Source organism: Triturus cristatus, chromosome 2_2 (genome assembly GCF_964204655.1).
Source record: "Triturus cristatus chromosome 2_2, aTriCri1.1, whole genome shotgun sequence".
Classification (NCBI taxonomy): domain Eukaryota; kingdom Metazoa; phylum Chordata; class Amphibia; order Caudata; family Salamandridae; genus Triturus; species Triturus cristatus.
Window position 1 is genome coordinate 1,163,760,023 of NC_140582.1, and position 19,078 is coordinate 1,163,779,100.

A 19,078-nucleotide genomic window follows, 5' to 3' on the forward strand; every position below is an offset into this window, starting at 1 on the left:
GGGTTGGCAGAGTGGAAGCGCGCCCCTTGGGTTTTGTGCTTTGGAAAGAGCTGGCGCTTAAAGGGTTAATGAAGAGACTTCATGGGACCTTGGAATGGGGGAATACAGACGCTTGGAGCGTCCCTCATTAGCTCACAGCACTCTGGCACCAGCATGTCTGGCCACTTAAGCTGAAGGAGTGTGATGTGAGCTAAAGAGAAAGGCCAGAAACACCCAGGCCGTCTCCAGTCGGGTGGAACGTCTCACTCTCAAGTTAGGATGGAGACACCACGGCCCGGCAGCATGGTAAGGCCGAATATTTATTTTTATTGGGCATTTTATCTACTGAATATATCAGAGCGTAGTGAGATTTGCATTTAATTTAATTTGTTGATTTTTAATATTACACAGTTTGCATAAGTATAGAAAAGAATAGCTGGTAGTGGTAATAAAATTCACCTCCGCAAAACCAGTGGGCGTCGTGGGAAAGAGCTGAGACTGTTCACTGCTCTTTGGAGAGTAGAAAAACAGCAAATATCTCGAAGCTCAGGAACAGTTCATGACCCTTTTTTCTGGGTCGCACTCTTGCGGGCTCCAGAAAACGAGGTAATAAAAAAATGTTTCATTTGATCAAAGATGTAGTTTGAAGAAGCATTGTGTAACTTACGAGAATAAATCATTTGTTCTTAACAATGTCAAAGTAAAGGAAAACAGTTAATGAAATTATGTTAAAGAGATGACCACATGTTTTGGTGCAAGAAAAAATGAATAGAGCACTTTGAAACAATTTACAATATATATTTTTGAATGCCAATTTGCAAAAAATTAGGGACGTGATGTGCAAAGCCGTTTTGTAATCGTGAATCCTGTGATGCGCAAAATTGATTTTCGATATGTACGAATAGCATTTTGTGAGTCAGAAAAGAACTTACAGCTTGCAAAATAGGTTTCCAGATCCATACCGACTCGCAGTTAGGCACGGGTGTAAAAAGGGCGTGCCTTTCTAATAATAATTTAGAATAGTTGTATCAATGTATGCACCCTGACACCCGAAGGGAGGTGGTAACTGGTTCACAAATGGGTGTGTGTCCCCTTTTGGACACTTTCCGTTTTGTGAATAATGTCTGCAGCATGGGGGGGGGGGAGTTGTAGGGCTCCCCCATAGTTTCCCCAAACAGAAAACTTAAAAAAAAAAAAACATAAAAAACAGCACTGTCTTTAAGGAACCCGGGTTTCTTCAAGAAAGTGTCCCATTTAGGAGTCTAGAGGTGGAGGGGATGGGGGTCTGTTGTTCTTTGCAGGCCTCTATCCGTCTGTTTACAGAGGATCATTATCCCCTGTGCCTGGACATTTTGCGGTGCAACCTATTACACTAAAATGAGAAATCCGTCCCAGTTTACACAGGACGAAAACATTGTGCAGACCAGTCCATGAGCTGTGTAAAATTAATGTTATTATTCATTAGATCTATTTACAACTGTGCCCACGTGCCACTTTACATCCACTTCAGAGTGGAACACAACTTTCAGCGAGGAGCCAGCAGGCTTAAAGATTTTTGACTGTTGCGTGTTACATTCTGCGCCAGACAAATTCCCGCTTCGAACCTGGACTAGGAGGTGACTGAACTTTCAAGCTTTGCATCAAAGTTGGGGACTGTGGCAAACTACGTGCAGTTTTAAGGGCTTGCCAAAGTTCTCAAGTTCACGGGTAGGAGAAGATTTTTGCCCCAAAAAGTTTTAGTGAAACTCTTTTTTCAGACAAACATTTTCACAATAGGTATCTTTCACTAAAATAGAAGGGTTTGGGCGAGTTTTACTCCCACACATTTTTTTACGTTGTAATCATAATAATAAGTCCCTGTTATTTGTTATTTTTCTAACAGTTCACAAACTTTGTGGAGGAGAGAAAGCATTTGCAAATTCGCTCACCGTGGAGGTGGAGATGCTTTTTGACACCGTAGGGGATTTAGAAATCGTCCCTAGACCAGTATATATGTAAGAACAACAGAGCGAGTTTCTTAACCATATATTGTGCTTGTAGACGGTGCTGCTCACCACCAGAGGAGCTTTCAGATTACTTACTAAACCTTTTGTGTACTACATAAAAAATAAAGAGTGGAAAATGTAACAGTACATCAATTCTTCTTGGTTGTGTTGTGGAAGGCGCTTGAACTGGCTTTACTTCCCTTTGAGATGTCCAGTCACTAATTGGAAAAGATCCACCTTGTCGTTGTGGTTCAAGTTTACTATAGCTTGGCAGCCGTGCTCGTGGCGCTGTCTCTTAGCTATGATGGGCAATGCACACTGGCGCGAAAGACTCTGCCAACCAACTTTCTTGCTCAAAAGCTACTTTACGCCAAAGTGGTGTGGGCATGGTCTCAAAAATGCAAGCCACCATGATAATGCATGCAAAGAGCATGTAACGGGGCGGTGACACCACCAACAGCCCCAAGATCAAAGTTAATCAAATAAAATAGCCTGACCCGGAGCTGCATAAAATCCTAGCGCCAATTACACCAAGTGCATACAAGCGTCGTCAAAATCAGACACGTAACGCAAAAAATCCACATTTAACGTGGCGTACTATTTGCCAGTTCTTATTGCTTAGGATTGTAACTTGAGGGTGTACCTCAAACCAGGCTCCTTGGAAGACACCCCTGACTAGACTTTGCACAGAATGCAATGTTTTTTGTTGTGTTATAGCTGCCTTTTTTAACCAGTGTCACTGATGATGTTGTTGCCACGCGAAACTCTGTGGATTCGGTGCTGTGAAATTTCTCCCAGTTTATGCAACGCAACAGTCTCTGATACATCACTCCGTTGTGTAACCCATGGGAAACCTGGGTCTGTGTATGATACAAAAACAGGTGAAATAACTCAGTGGGTTAGGTCTGCCACCAGGATTTGGGTACAATTGTTTTTCTGGCATTTATTAAAGACTGATATGGAGAAAATATAATTTGTGGCTTTGATTTCGTTCCAACTATTAGTTGTTTTATAGGTGTCTAATGGTGTGATTGTGTCTATAGTTTTCAAATCACATTTTTATTAAACCAGTATAAATTCTAATGTTTATCCAGCTGGTTCTATATAGTCCTTCTTTCAAATCCTATATGCTGAAATTGGACCCATTGCATCAGAAGTGGTCACCTGCTCTTTCCACTAGGCATATGAATGACACTTTGTTGTCTGCATCTATGGACCCCGAGGGCCTCGGTTCACAAATGCCTTGGTGAAAACAAAGGGTTCCTGTTTTGGTAGTTACTACATTTGAAGTTTCTCCCATACATCACAGGAGTACTCTAGGAAGTCTGTGACAGTGGTAGGTTTCCTGCAGTAGCTGTAGTTGGACTTTCCACAAGATGTCAAACTTTGCATTGGTAAATAAAGCAATATGTGTGTTTTTTACTTGTAAAGAAACCGCGTCCTCTTCACCTGATTACATTATCTGGGTCTTCCCTCCCCTTTCACGCCCTGGAAAATAACTTACTCCTGCCATTGCCACAGTTACATGTGTATCCAGAGTGGGATGATATCTGTAATACCAACAGGCTCACATGTATGTGGGTACTGCATCTTGCATTGCCAACTCTGTGGAACATTCACATGTGTGCCCCTATACCTAAACTTGTAAATTAGTCAGTTCTGCCACATTGACAGATATTTCACATATGTACCTATGCTTTATTTATATAAAAAAACACCAGTCTTGATTCTATGAATCAGGTGTGGATTTTAGGTTGACAAATTACTGTTTTGTGTGCAGGTGTTCACATACATATTTGTAAATTCAACCGTCGGGCTGTTAAGTAAGCTTTAAGAATGTATTGAAAATTCTTTTTTATGATTGCAGTAAAATCAAAAGCACAATTTACCCCTGGTAGAATTTATTTCAGAAATCACCCCTCTCCCCAAGTGAAATGCTTGTTTGGGCATGAGTGGTTCAGGAGTGACATGAGTAGGGTATTGTGTAGGGATGTGAAGGGGCCGGAGCAAGGTGTGTCTGTTATTGTTAACGGGTGTGGTGGTTCTGTAGTGATGTGAGTGCAGCATTGTGTATGGAGTGTACGCCCCAGAGTGACCTTTGAGTAGAATTGTAAATGGACGTGGTCTATCTGGAGTGAGATGAGTAGGGTATTGTGTATGGATGTGTAGGGTCCTGCGTGAGGTGTGTCTGGTATTGTTAACGGGTGTGGTGGGTCTGTAGTGATGTGGGTGCAGCGTTGTGTGTGGATGTGTACGCTCCAGAGCGAGCTCAGCGTAGAATTGTGAATGGACATGGTCTGTCTGGAGTGAGCTCAGTAGGGTATTCTGACTGGATGTGGTGGTCCACAGTGGGGGTTGTTATTGCAGATGGGCCTGTTGGGTCTGTTGTGAGGTCAGTGTGGTAGGACGAATGGGCATGGTTGGTCTGTAGTGAGGTGAGTTGGTTATTGTGATTAGGTGTGGTGGACCTCAAGTGAGCTTTGTGTAACATAGTGAATGGCCTTGTTGGGTCCGCAATGAGGCATGTACAGAATTGTGACTGGGCATGATGGGCCCAGAGTGAGGTGAGTGCGCTATTATGAATGGGTGTGGTGGGTCTGGAGGGAGACGGGATGATTGGTGTGGGAGATGTACGCAGTATTCTGCATGGACATTATGCCCACAGTGAGACACGGCTGTTATTGTGAATGTGCATGGTGTGTCTGGAGTCAGCTGAGTGTGATATTGTGAATGGACGTGGTGGGCCATGATATTGTGAATCAGCATTGTGCGTCCGGAGGAATGGACGTGATAGGTCTGAGGGAAGGTGAGTGCTCCAGTGAGTCGGGGAGCATGGATCGGGAATGTGTGGTGGATACACACATGAAAGCATGTCTCTGTCACAGAGCTGAGACTGATGTGCAACCCATACATAACAAATAATCTATTGTCAGTTCACCCTGCTGATATCAACCTGCCCAGTTCAGTTACCCGCTCTTCTGGCTCAAGGCTCCTGTGGGTGCATCAACGCATATAAGTGTTCATTCCTTGACTAGTAATTAGTCAGGTTTGAAAATATTTGCAGTTTTCTTACTGGATGACTATGGGGCTCTGGTTCTTGACAGCCTGAAAATAAATTGTGCAGTTTAAAACTGGGAAGAAATAAAAAAAAACACATATTTGGCCTTCAAAGGACTGTTGCAGAGGAGTGACACTGTCAGCGCTGCCGCTGCAGGATGCTGTAGTCTTGTCAGATCTAGGACTGGCCTATCTTCTGAGGTGCGCCTTTTTATGGAGTCTCCGCAGTCGTAAACTTACAATTAACTCATAGTCTGTGAATACCAAAAAAACATAAACTTACACTAAAGTATAAGTTTACCTTTGTGAATCAGACCCTTTGTGTGGCGGCTCTGGTTTGTTGTTAGTAAATGTGACCTTTATTGTGTGCCAGTTATGTCTCAGTATTAAAGTCCATGTTCAAGCATTAGACCCATGCCTATGATTGTTTTACGACCAGTTCATGTGCAGTTCCCCTATCAATTCATTTTTCTTGTAGAAGCAATCTGATGTACACTTTGACACACCCATGCCGCAGGCTGTTTAATTAGCTACCTTCTTATATGACCACTGTACTGAGTATATTTTTATAAGACTGAGTCTTAAATTGAAACTTATTTGTTGATAATCCCTAGAGTGATTTGTTTCACCTGGTGTGAACGTAGGCACTAGGGGTTTAGCTAACATCCCCTTTGGAGACTTAAAAAAGCCGTTTTCTGGCCATACACACTTTCAAATTCACAACTTTCAAAACGTGCCCCTATGTTTTTTTGCCCATTTTTTTCTGTATTTGATTGTCTCTCAGAAAAACCTTGAGAAATATTTTGAGAGAAATGACCTGGAAAAGAGGCAAAATATACAACTTTTGGTGCGCTAAATATCGAATCCGAATGCCATACTCCATTCCCAGAGTAGAAACTCTAAACAGGTGGTAATTACTCCATATGGTAAATACCTCAACCCAAGGTAATGGTATTTACTGAGTGCAATAAATACCCCAAAGTTTATCCACCTCATAATAAGTTTCTCGTAGGAGGGCCTAGTTCTTTGAAAATTATTTGCTGCTGTAAAATAATTCTGTTATTCACTACTGTCAGGGAGGTAGAGCTCAATGAGGAGATATTAAAATATACGGTCAAGATATAATATTGAAAACTCCATGACCGTGTATATACCGAGATACAATCTTTGGAAATTGTTTAGCTGACAAGTCTTAGTGAAAACCTGTGTAGTGGTGAAAACCGTTCCTAATATCTGAGGCAAGTTCCTTCCCCACATATCCTGTGACTAGTAGTAAAGTTCTACTTAGACTCCGAAGTCCTGATTCACAAGAGGCCTTCGCACTCATGACGGAGGCCTCACAGTCGTGATGGAGTTTGCGCACTCGGGCGGAATCTCCAAAATGAGAATGCGAATCAGGCCTCGTGTGCTGTTGGAGAAAGTTTATCCACATTTAGGTAAAATTATGACAAGCCAAAAATACTGATTCAAAGTAATAAGTAGTGTAACTAGGCAATTTTCACCCAAAAAAGGAATATAGAAAAGATTTGATCAGAAATCATTTCGACACATTTCCTTTCTAGATCCGTTTCTAAAATAAATAGACTTTAGGAAATGAATAACTGAGGTACTAGGCTCCTTTAGGATTCTAGTTTAATTTATGAAGTCCTCGCCTTTTGGTATTTTGAAGCCCTTGAGAAATCCCACAGATACCAAAGGGTGTAGTGCAATGAACAGAAACACGTAAATGATCAAAATGAATAGTATTTTATAATAGCTTTACTATAAAAAATAACCATTTTGAAACCATAATAGAGAGAAGTGGAATTGGCTGTTTTTCATTCAACAATTTAAGAAAAACCTATTTATTTAAATATTCTTCATTTCAACATAGATGGGGCAGTTAGGGTGTGTTGCTTGTACCTTCAGGGTCCTTGCCTAACAATAATCTTTCCAGTTTGCTACAACTTCCAATTTTACCACAGCCTTCTAATTTTAGTTAGAATGATTGGGGCATTTTCCCTTGAATTCCCACCCTTTTTGCTCTAATGTCTAATGCTTTGCTCTTTCTTTTTACTTTCCATACACACACAAGCGTACATCAACCAAACTCGCCCACTCCAAAATCTCCCTTTGTTACAGGCTTCGGGAGCTGTACTGTGCTGTGGGCATCAGCACAGTTATCATGAGCTGATGTGTACTGTGGGTAACACCCGCACACCCTTCCACCAGAGAGTAAATTGCAAATCCACATAAACGTCAATCAAGTAGAGTGATATTTGGATGGTGGCCTAGTGGCCGCTTTATGCATGTCTTTCTTGCTTGCATGTCCTTATTCTGCGTACTGCCCAACACGTCTCAGACGGACGACAGCGGGGGCCAAAGAGAGGGTGTGCCACATTCAAACTGGAATCGCTTTGTTTCTTCTTTAGTTTTGGCTGCCTCGTTGATGCTCTTGATTGCTTGGTTGTTGACAGGAAAACTGGAATATAGAATCCTGCAAGTCTCTTAAGGCATAGCCTCCACTCAGAAGCATGGTGACGTTTGCGGCATTAAATATTACAGGATAGGTCTAGAATGCATTATTGGTGGAACCGCCTGGGATTGTGACTTCAAGCTACAGTCCACCGGTCACTGCTTTTATCTTTGCTGCAGTTTCCTGTAAATCTCTGCAAATGTTTCTAGTCCTCATTTGCAGCGATTGGCCGAAAGACAGCAAAACAGTAGGATCATTTAGAGTCTTCAGAGCAAATTATTTCCCAATCAAGGGGTTAATTTTCTAGCGAGGTGGAAATATGACCCATCGCTTTCCAAATAGCGGTCACTGGAACTGCTACATGGTAGCCTCATAACGATGTGAAAGAGGAAAAAACGTTGTTGTCCGTAGCATCCCCTCATTAGCTCACAGCAATCTGGCACCAGACAGTCTGGCTATTTTAGTCCAGGGAGTGTGATGTGACCTAAAGAGAAAGGGGACGGAGAAAAAACTAAGCTGCTTCCAGTCTGATCGAGGTCTTCGTGAAGTTAAGATGGATTGTCACCAGCTCCACATTTGGGTAAGTCTGCATCATGCCGCCTTTGTTAGACTTATAATGTTATTGGATTTTGTTTGTATACTGCTTTTGTAGAATACTGACTGTCACTAGTTAGCTTCTCAAGGGGGCAGAGGGAGGGGAATGAGGAATGAGGGCAAGAAACAGTGTAACAGTCTGAGGATTGACTCACTATGTTTGACGGTGTTTATTAGTAATTAAAGTCTTAAGTCGGTCAAGCTAGGTGTCGCAGTGCTTATCAGTTTAACAGTAATTCAAACTCTTTAGTTTGCCAAGGTGTGGTCCACCTTGTTCATTAGTAGCTGAAATAGTCTAGTCTAGTCTTTTTCAGTGTTTATCAGTTGATGAAACTGTTGAGTCTGCAGTGTTTATTAGTAGTTAAAACTGTTGAGTCTATCAAGCTAAGGTCTGAAGTGTTTGTCAGTAGTTGGAACTATTGATTCAATCGAGTTAGGATCTGCAGTGTTTTGGTTGTTGAAACTCTTGAGTCTATCGAGATAGGGACTGCAGTGTTTATTGGTAGTTGAAACTCATGATTTTGTCACGCTAGGATCTGCAGTGTTTATTGGTAGTTGAAACTCATGATTCTGTCGCGCTAGGATCTGCAGTGTTTATTGGTAGTTGAAAGTTTTCAGTCTGTCAAGCTAGGGTCTGCAGTGTTTATTGGTAATTGAAACTCTTGAGTCTGTACCACTAGGGTCTGCAGTGTTTATTGATAGTTGAAAGTTTTCAGTCTGTCAAGCTAGGGTCTGCAGTGTTTATTGGTAGTTGAAACTCTTGAGTCTGTTGCGCTATGGTCCATAAATTTTGTCAACAGTTGAAAACGTTGAGTCTACCGAGCTAGGGTCTGCAGTGTTTATTGGAAATTGAAACTCTTGAGTCTGTCGTGCCAGGGACTGCAGTGTTTATTGATAGTTGAAACTCTTGAGTCTGTTGTGCTAGGGTGCTGTGTTTATTGGCAGTTGAAACTCTTGAGTCTATCAAGCGAGGGTCTGCTGTGTTTATTGGCAGTTGAAACTCTTGAGTTTATCGAGTGAGGGTCTGCTCTGTGTATTGGCAGTTGAAACTCTTGAGTCTATCAGCCTAGGGTCCATAGATTTTGTCAACAGTTGAAACAATTGAGTCTACCACGCTAGGGTCTGCAGTGTTTATTGGTAGTTGAAACTCTTAAGTCTTACGCACTATGGTTCATAGTATGTACATAAGTAAGTTTATTGCAAGATTAATTAAAATCTTTACAGATCCATCATGACACATACAAGCAACAGTCAATAAGTCCTTTAAAAACCACAAGTTAAAAACCGCATTATAAAATCATTGGACTAAAATCAGGGGCCATCGCTAAAACATAGGACATGCAGTTTTTGTTCACCCTCTGAGAGTCATCTAGTGGGTTTGATTCTACGTCTCATTACCTCTGTATCAAAGAGGCAGCATGTCGAAGGGTCCATAGTGTTCGTCAACAGTTGACGCTGTCGAGTCGACGGAGATAGGCTCCAAAGTCAATATCAGTAGTTGTAATAGTCAATCAAGCGAGGATCCGCAGCTCTTATCGTTATTGAATATGTTGAGTCTATTAAGCTAGGGCCCACGAGGTTCATTAGTAGTCGTAGCTCTCCATGCAAAAAGAAATATCAAAGCGCTCTTGGCAAATGCAGCATAATTCATTGCAAGCATCTCAACTTGCAGGAGCTCATTAGCGTTGGACTGTTCCGCACTGATGCCCCATGAGATCAGTTTCAGAAGCGGGGGCGGCCTGGAAGGGTGTGGGACAAGTTGAAGTCCATAGACTACTGGCACACACTACATAGAAGGGAAGGAACAAAGCAAGTCTTTGGATAACCTCCGATAAAGGAAAAAGGCTCCTTTGTTCATCCGCAGAACCCAGAAAGAGAGGGGACAAACAAGAACCTAATTAGAAATAAGAAATACTTTGAATAATAACAAAACATTGTTCATCCAGTCTTAGTTTTCTTACAGTGGAATACTAAAAGGAACACACTTTCAAAACATGCACGCGGATCAATCCAATGTTCCCAATAGCAGGGAAAATACGAAACATTAAAGTATATTTGTTAAAATTCGCCCCTGTTACACATTTATCTCTTTGTTTTGTTAGTAAAGTTTAAACACAGACATTTTTGACATTTGTAATGACCTGTGTGGCGCAGGACTCCAGACGGGGTCCTCGTATGATAGAAACTTTATAAAAGAGAGCAAATGCATGTGTGGGATACTTAATAAAACATTTGCCCTAAGCTACAGTTCTGCACCAGGGCAGAACATGGAACTAACTCTTTTTACCAGATCGCTCTGGCGCATCATAAGCGCCCCTGTCCTGCGCCTGAGTCAAACCTCTCCGCGTCCAGACTCATAGGTGAGCAGCTGTGATTTTATAAGGCAGGCGTAGAGACTGGAGATCTTAGGGTTTTTAAAATTATGTATCAACCATAAACAGTGCTGAACCTAAGAAGTCCCATTGAGCACATGGCGTATCACGCCTGACCCAAGTGGTCCTTCCAGCACCCCGTACACGTGAGTGTGTAAGGTTCTGAGAAAGCGAGTGTCCGCTTAAGAAAACATCTCAGACACGATTCCTCATAAGACTACTTTTTGTGGTAGATTTGTGCCTGCAGTAGAGAGATTACTTTTTCTCATGCAAAAGCATTCTTGAGGAGGATTTTTTCCTGGCTTTTTTTTTTAACTTTACCAGCTTCCCAAAGCTTTAAAAATAAATCAAAAAAGTTGCAGAGATCCTGCTTTACAAAATTCGCACCAAAACTAATATTGACCACCGGAAATCACTTTAAGCTAATTTGAGCTATGATATATTCTCTCTTTTAGCTATAGTAAAGAACGGGCGCACCTCGGAATTTGGAAAAATACATCAAATGATTGTGTTATCCTCTTGTTCAAGGTCCAAAACTCGCAGATCCTGTAATAAGCACACCCAGAGTATCGCGCATTCACCCTAAAGTATCGGTATTCACCCCAGAATATCGGTATTCATAATTCACTGGGTGCACAATTACTATTCAAGTATCATGGGTTCCACAGTGAGTGCCTGAAAAGAGTGGAGGTATGTTGTGGACATCAAGCAAAGTAATTTGACCCTTCATGCACCCAACCTGCACGCAAAGTCTTAATCTTCTTTTATGCTTTCAGTCCATGCACAAAAAATGTTGTTAAATATTCTGAATATGTTATTTCACCATAAAATGTAGCTGGAGTCAAAGAATTAAGAGGCAGAACTTTGGAAAGCTGTATTTTTCTTTGAATTCAGGTATCTGCTGTTCTATACTCCTTCTTCCATTGAGTAGTGCAGCACTTTACATAAACACTTTTATTGACGTAGAGCAGGTGAGGTATGGCGTTCAGATTATAGAAAGCGAAGCTTCATGGGAGGGAGGAAACATTTAAATATTATAACACCGTTACAGCTGGTTTGTATATATTTAGAGACTACGCATGAATACAATTTGAAGCACAAGGAGACGGAGCGATTTGCACAGGATCACACCATTTATTTTCTGGTTGAGTGTCAAAGCCAAGATTCCACATCACATGCTCCAGCTTCAGCAACTAACCTTCTCACCACATAGTCTTCTTACTTGCAGCAAAATACCTTCCACCAGCATTTTGTTGTGACTGTCCCGTGGTCTGCGGGGTTCAGAATGCCACAGATGCGTGTATGTTACATATCCTTGGCAGCCTAAGAGATAGCAATATACACAGACCACTGCTGTGCACACGCAACCATCAAAACATAATTCTAAGCCCTTCAAAATTGTGGCTCTTCCATAGCTCGCCATCCCACATCTGGCTCGATATGGGCCATGTCGCCTTCAACAAGCAACGCCTCGTCTTGAACTAGAGTCTTTGCCCCAATGCAATGTAACTTACATCTTCTCTTTCCTGTGTTGCAGAAAGCTTCGATGCCAATGAGGGGGCTGGTCGTCAATAAAGAAAATATTTGAATGGCTAACTGGAGATGTTTTCAAAGAAAAGCAGTGGATGGAAACCATGAGACCGAGAGTAAACTCAACACAATCAAAGAAAGAGTCTGAGAGTGAGAGAGACCCTGGAAGAGAATGTTTGCTCCCTCTATTACACAGGGGAAATGTTATTCCACTCTACAACAAGCAATTATCACTGCAGTGTCTTAGTCGAATAAACACTCGCAGTCAAGACTGCCAACAACTATTTAAAGTAATAAAAAGATGGAAACTATAGAGCAATTTAAAAAAGATAACTTAACATGTAATGGATAGTCAAAAGGGAAAAACAAAAACAGACGGCTCTTGGCTGGAGATACAGTGGAAAAACGTGCAGAGAAATAGACATATTCCTCGATTTGGACACGCCTACACGTTAGCCCCGCCCCCTGGCAGGCTGGGCTCCGTGCAGCCGGCACGCAGAGCACCTATTCTGAAGAGTCGCTCTCGCCCGCGCGCTCGGAGATCGGAGTGCGCATGGGCCTATACGAGAGAGATTGACACTTTTGAACCTTAAAATGATATTTTCAAAAGAAGGGGATGTCTCCAGGTTTAATTCTATTTTAATATCTGTTCTTCTCAGACTGGATCAAGAATGAAATGCTTGTGGAAATTCCTTAGGAAATACGAAAGAGTAAACTACAATCCAATGGAAAGAATAAAGCACAGGTATGGTTCGTTTTATTACATTTATTTGTGGTAATGTTGGCTTTGCTTATTAGCGATGTTACGATCTTGATTTTTTATATTTTCCATAAAGCTTATTTTAAATCTCGTACCCTTAGAATTTGCATTTGTTAATTTAGTTTTTATGTTTTTCCTTCACTTGGGATCAGCGTATGACCTGTCTTGTCTGCCATCATAAGCGAAAGTAAATATGTGATGACATGTAGTCATTTAAAAAGGTTTTAAAGTTTCTATTTATGCTGTAAAGTAAAGGTGTCTATAGAGGAACTTTGTTGTAAGTAGGAATAGTTTAGTAAACACTTGTCCAGCCCATCTGTGTTGGGGCGCGCGTACCCCTCCTTACGGCTTGTCGCTCATCTGACATTTTCTGTTACACTCTGTTGTAGGCCAGTTGTTGACCGTTTTATTGTGTAATTCACGTTCTATTTGGAAAGATTTCAATCATATGATGGTAAAATTATTACTCAACACATCCTTTTAGTCCATTGATCCAGCTGCAAAGTTCTAGAGTTAAATGTATCCACAATGCAATGTTTACATCCCGCTTATGCATAAATTAACAGTAGTACATGTTGGGTATCCCAGTAACTTTCCTAGTGACTCGTATGTACTTTTCTTTCATAATTGTGTCTATCTGGACTTTCTGATATATTTACTTCACTTTTCTAAATTGAGAATGCAAAGTGGGTCAAAACCAAAGGTTAAAGTGGATTTGTACTTCGGTGTTCTAATAATAAAAAAAAAACGACAGTTTACAAAGCAAAAAACCCCACTAAAATTCACCAATTGTAGGTAACTGGCCTGTGTATAACTTGCACCACTGTGATGCACTGTTTATGACCTCACGCTTTAAATCTCTGATGGCATATAAAATCTTTGGCAGTGCACGTTACACTTAAGTTGTTTTATTCAGGGAATTTCTATTTGTTTTATAACATAAGTTAAAATCTCACTACCTTACTAACGTATAACTCCACGTTAACCATTGCATTTTTAGTGAATTTCAATTTTTTTTAAAACGTCAAGTAAGATCTTATTGCGATACATCGGTGGTCAAGTCCCATGGACGGCTAACACCCCACAGGTAGACAACGCCCCACAGATCCCTACCCCACATTAACCTGCTTTTTCAAATTGTTTTTCCTAAGAATGTACACGGGTGCTTCCCACAGGAGTCCTGCGGGACTGTGACATCCCAAATTTTTTTTTTTAAATTTTGTCCTCTAGGACCTCCATACAAGGGCTAGAATGTCAGGATATCCCTACCCTGCCTCTGTATATCCTTTTTAAATTTTAATTTAACGAATCGGGGACCAAATCCTGTAGTGGTGGCTGCAACCTTCTACTTCATGTTGCGGCCAGCCAATCACAGCTCTGGGTCCTGCAGTCCAGCTAATTGGAATGGTTTATTTTGAGTTATTTTTGTCCAATGGGAGTCCCCGGGCTCTAGATTTTGCTTTTTTTAACCTTAATTTCTCTAAACCAGTCTAACAGATTACACCATATCACAAAAATCACGCTTTCTGAGAAAAGATCTAGCTTTCTACCAAATTTGGTGTAACTCTGTTCAGTCGTTTCTCTGTATCACTGTTCAAAAATTCCTACGGAAATTGAATGGGAAAAAGTGTTTCGGGGCATCCCTTGTTTCTCAGACCCTACTTGAACGATCACCCTGAACTTTCCAGGAAGAAGCCGATGTAGCTGATGTTTTTTGGGTAAGTTTCATGAAAATTTGGACAGAAGGCGGAAGCAAAGTTATTAGCAAAACCAAAAATCCTCTTCCTATGGAAACGCTCACTTATGAATAACTAAAAAGTAGCGACCGCTAATCACTTTAGGTGGCTCATTATTCTTTCAATTTGAGAAAATAATATTAATGATTAATAAATGCTACATTCATAGAAAACTGTAACACAATTAAGTGTTCGATTAAAAATATAATGGTATATAAAATGAAATATAATAATGAAAAAAACATAATGTACAAAGATTGCATCCTATTAAACATAAATGTCAGATAATAAAAAGTATGACAAGTGGAAAGAAATGACAGATACATATTCATAGACTTAATTGTATGCAGGGCCACCACTCAACCCTTGTCTTTTTTGAGAGATGGTTGCATATAAATCACTTTAGGAGATTTATTCTCATTTCAATATGAGAAGATAATATTAATGATTAATGATTACATAGAAAATTGTAATCCAAATCAAATCATAGATTAAAAACATAAAGTAGTATAAAATGTAATACAATAATAAAATAAAAATATAAATAATGTTTAAAAAAATGAGTTACCTCCAAAAGTCATTAAAATACCTGCCAACTTGACCACCTTTAAAAAAGCACTAAAACACACACTTCTACTAAGGTACACTATTTAAGACTCAGGCCAAGAGACCGGCAGAGGGTAGTGCTCATTTTCCAAATGCTAACATAGATAGATAGATAGATAGATAGATAGATAGATAGACAGACAGACAGACAGACAGACAGACAGACAGACAGACAGACAGACAGATAGATAGAGACGAGAAACAACTCCCAGTGGATGGGGAACATTAGTTATGTAATTCATGGGAACGGATATCCACTTTGAGAACCTTATTTGCTGGAAGAACATAGGTGCCATCTTGGTTGGCCTGCTGCCATGTTACGCGGCTCCTGCATTCGCCGTTTCATAGGAAAACACTATCCAGATTTGGCTGCCTCCTTGACGTTGCAATGAGGTAGACACTTCCTCTGCCACACCTATTGCTCCTTGTTTCAAAAAAGGTGAACAACAGGTTTATTTCCGATTCTTCAACATGTACTGCTTAAACATTGATGACCATGAGTTCTTTCAACAAGATTTACAAAGATGCTGTGATTTTATTGACCATGAAACAGTTGTATATGAAACTTTAATTTCTTTGTGTCTTTGATCTTGTATCCAACAGCTTCACTAACTCCCAACTTTTGGTAAATAATTTTTTGAATCTATAATTTTTCACAAGCCTCATTAATCTGCGCTGCCAAGTAACCACAATGAAGCCATCAGTATCTTCATACTCCAAACTGCGGTACAGGTGAACAGCCCAGTAATGGGAGGCCATGCAAAAAATAGTATTCTATTATAGCCTTAGAGCCTACCGTACCGTTCTCTATCGGCCATTAAAGGCTCACTCCAGCGTTCAAGGCCCGAGCCGAAGGTGAGGTCCTTTAACAAGGCTATTAGAACATTCTTCCCCTAGAGGGCAGAATGTTTTAAAAAATTTAAAACAAAGGCCTCACAGAGCCCAGGGGGATTTAAATCCCCTCGGGCTCCATGAGCCCTTTGTTCTCAGCAACAGCTGTTGCTTTGAACTAGCATTGGAATGTTGATGCTCCGGGCTTCTACTGGCCGTTAGAAGCCCGGAGCACTCCAATGTCTTCAATGGCGCTCCCAACATTCCACTGTTCTAATAGTCTTCAGATTTTGTGCTCTGCAAGTTTTGGCCAACTGAAATGTTGGTCTGTGACTACTGTTGTTGAATCTATGTTACTACTATGATCTAGCTAGCTTCTGCATACTGGTTTTCTGTCCATGAGAAATGAGGACCTGCAATGTATCACATATTCAGTTGAGCCAATACAATAAATTAATTGTTGATATTTATTAACTGAGTAATAGCTCAGCGGAATAATTCAAATGATAGAGGCGTGATCAGAAAAGAACGATCAAAGATAGAACCATAGAGAACCCTATTCTCTATGGTTCTACCTTTGATCGTTCTGAACATGTGATACATTGCAGGTTCGCATTTCACTCCATTTGGGGCTTTTCCTTAAGAAGGCTTGTCAGTTTGCCAAAAGGCACGTAGAAAATGAATGTATTACGACATTGGACAAACAACTTCTAGCCACATTATTGTGTTAAAATAATGTGATCAACTTCTCAAATGATGAATCAAGCCACTATAACTGTTTTTAAATTGTAGATATTCATTGTTTTTATATGTCTAATATGTTATTTGTCTTGTCACATATTGGTCTACATTCCATTGCTATGAGGTTTTTGAATATTGTTATTGCTGTTTCCAGTTTTTGTGCATTAGCTTTGTGTTATGAGTCATTATGAAATTTTCGCTTTGGAGGTTTCCCATACCCCATTGAGTAGAACGAGATGTAATTTGGTTCTTAATTTACCTTAAAGATTAAATAAAGTATGTATATTTTTTCACATGTTCTTTTGGCTTATACTTTATATTATACTTTTATCTTTGAATTAGTTGCCAAGGGGTTGTTTTCTTGCATTGATTTTCAATAGGAGGGCAACATCTTATCTCTTTGTTAATCAGAATCCAGTCTTCTAATATTTATAGCTGTAATCCCTTTTGATCCCAGTTTTCCTGTGTTAAGTCTTTCTTTTGTAACTAATCAATCTTCAAACGCTTGAACTTTTTTCCATACAACATTCTTTATTTTTCAGTTTTCAGACATCTCCTTTGGCAGAAGCAGCCAATGTGTTTAATTGCTTATATAGACTTCATCAGGGCATTCACACTAGGTTTCATTTTCATGGTGTTATTCTTTCTCGGTTCATACTTTCCAATTATTTCAAATCACATCACTTGGTTTTCTTGGCGGGTAGGTGCATTACCACCTTCTTTTCAAGAGAATGTGAATGAATTGGTGAGTAAACTAAAATGAGGAGTGGTTATTAGGTACCTTGCTAGATATGTCTTTGAGTTGAGTTTACTGCAAGAGACACATTTGAGAAGGATTAATTACGGATTTCTGGGACAGGGCAGAAACAAAAGACTGGTGCATGCGGGGTTCACTTCTGGCTTACGTGGGGTTGGAATCTTAGCCTGTAGATGCCTTCCATTTCAAATTCATCAGACATTGGACGGCCTCGCTTGTTGTCAAACTATGATAAATGGGAGTTGGAATGGTGAAAAACTGTTGGTAGCATCCTTGTACCTCCCCCGGGTTTGCAGTCAAATGTGTTGGAAAAGATTGGAAAATGGGTAATACAGACTTCTAAGGCACTCCTGGTAGTGGGAGGGGACCTTAATTTCATTAAGCAGGGAGAGTTGGACAGAGTAACTACATCTTGGTGACAGTCTACGGAAGGTATATTCCTGTAAACCTGAATACGGGGAGTAAGTTACTACTTATATGTGTCTAACGCTATAAGCTGTATGTCTTGACTGGATTACCTTCTGGTTCCACGGAGGCAAAAGAGCAGATATAAGGGAATAAGATATTTGGTGCAAAAAATATCTGTTCACTCATCCATCATTTCTAGGCGTGAAATGCCACCGGTCTTGAATCAGCTGGAATGGAGTCTAGACCCCTGGGAAATGATGGAATGGAAGGTGACTGAATTGTATTTTAAGGACAATATTGAGACAGTGGCCTCATGGGTGGATATATGAGAGGCATACATGGCCGATATAAAAAAATGATCATCAGAGACCATTTGATTGCCCATATCACAGGCAAGAACAGAGAACATGAGAAAGAGGAGCAAGAGCTGCAATGCCACCAAACCCGGGATTAGCCCATCATTTAGAGCTAGCTAGGGAAGACTTCCGGTGCCGCCTAGAAATGGAAAAATGGGGACACTGTAGAGAAGAAACAAGGTCGACTGAGGTGTGGAACAAAGGCTGGTAAGCTTTTGGCATGGGTGACACAAAGAGAAGAAGACCTCAGGTGAGCCTATAGTGTACAGAGAAAGACGGCAGGGCAGAGAAGGCGGAAGAGGTTGCCCGTGTTTTAGTTACATTCTTGGCCAAACTATGCACTGTGCAATTTAAGGAGCAGTTGGAGGGGTTGATAAAATATATTACTGCCCCCTCCCTCACTGGAGATGATAAATTGCTCCTGGAGAGAGAGAGACAAAGGAAAGAGGGATCGCAGAAGAAGTGAAACTACTCAAGATTAGGAAACCCCAGGACCCAATGGCTTGCCACCTGAGTCTTTTGAAATGCGTTGGGGGAAGTTAATTGTTCCTCTTGAAAAGAATGTATTATGAGACCAGGGAGGTGGGTGTTTTTTCACATGATCGTAGGATAGCGGCCATTGTTCTTATACACAAAAAGGGAAAGCTACCTGAGGAGCATGCCTCGTATATGCTGATCTCACTGCTAAATATGAAAATAAAAATTTTGGTGAAGGTGTTGGCAAACAAATTCTCTAAGGTAATATATAAATTAATAACTAAGCCTGGGCGGAGTTCGCGGAGTTCTGCTACCTGGAACTCCGTGAAGTGCATAAAAACTCCACCACGCTACGTGAAGCTCCGCAAGCGGCGGAGTGTATTGGATAAATGCTGTTCATGGTGATTTCCAGTGCCAGGTGCTTGTCTGCACTG

The 19,078-nt window shown here is 40.7% G+C and overlaps 1 long non-coding RNA gene across 1 annotated transcript in view; it reads left to right on the top strand.

Annotated features, from left to right (window-relative positions):
- The first annotated feature begins 234 nt into the window (after positions 1–234).
- Positions 235–19,078, top strand: part of LOC146863290 (uncharacterized) — a 354,056-nt gene continuing 335,212 nt past the window's right edge. The window contains exons 1-2 of the long non-coding RNA XR_014978589.1: positions 235–285; positions 11,980–12,717. This is a non-coding gene — a long non-coding RNA (uncharacterized LOC146863290). The remainder of the gene's footprint in view (positions 286–11,979; positions 12,718–19,078) is intronic.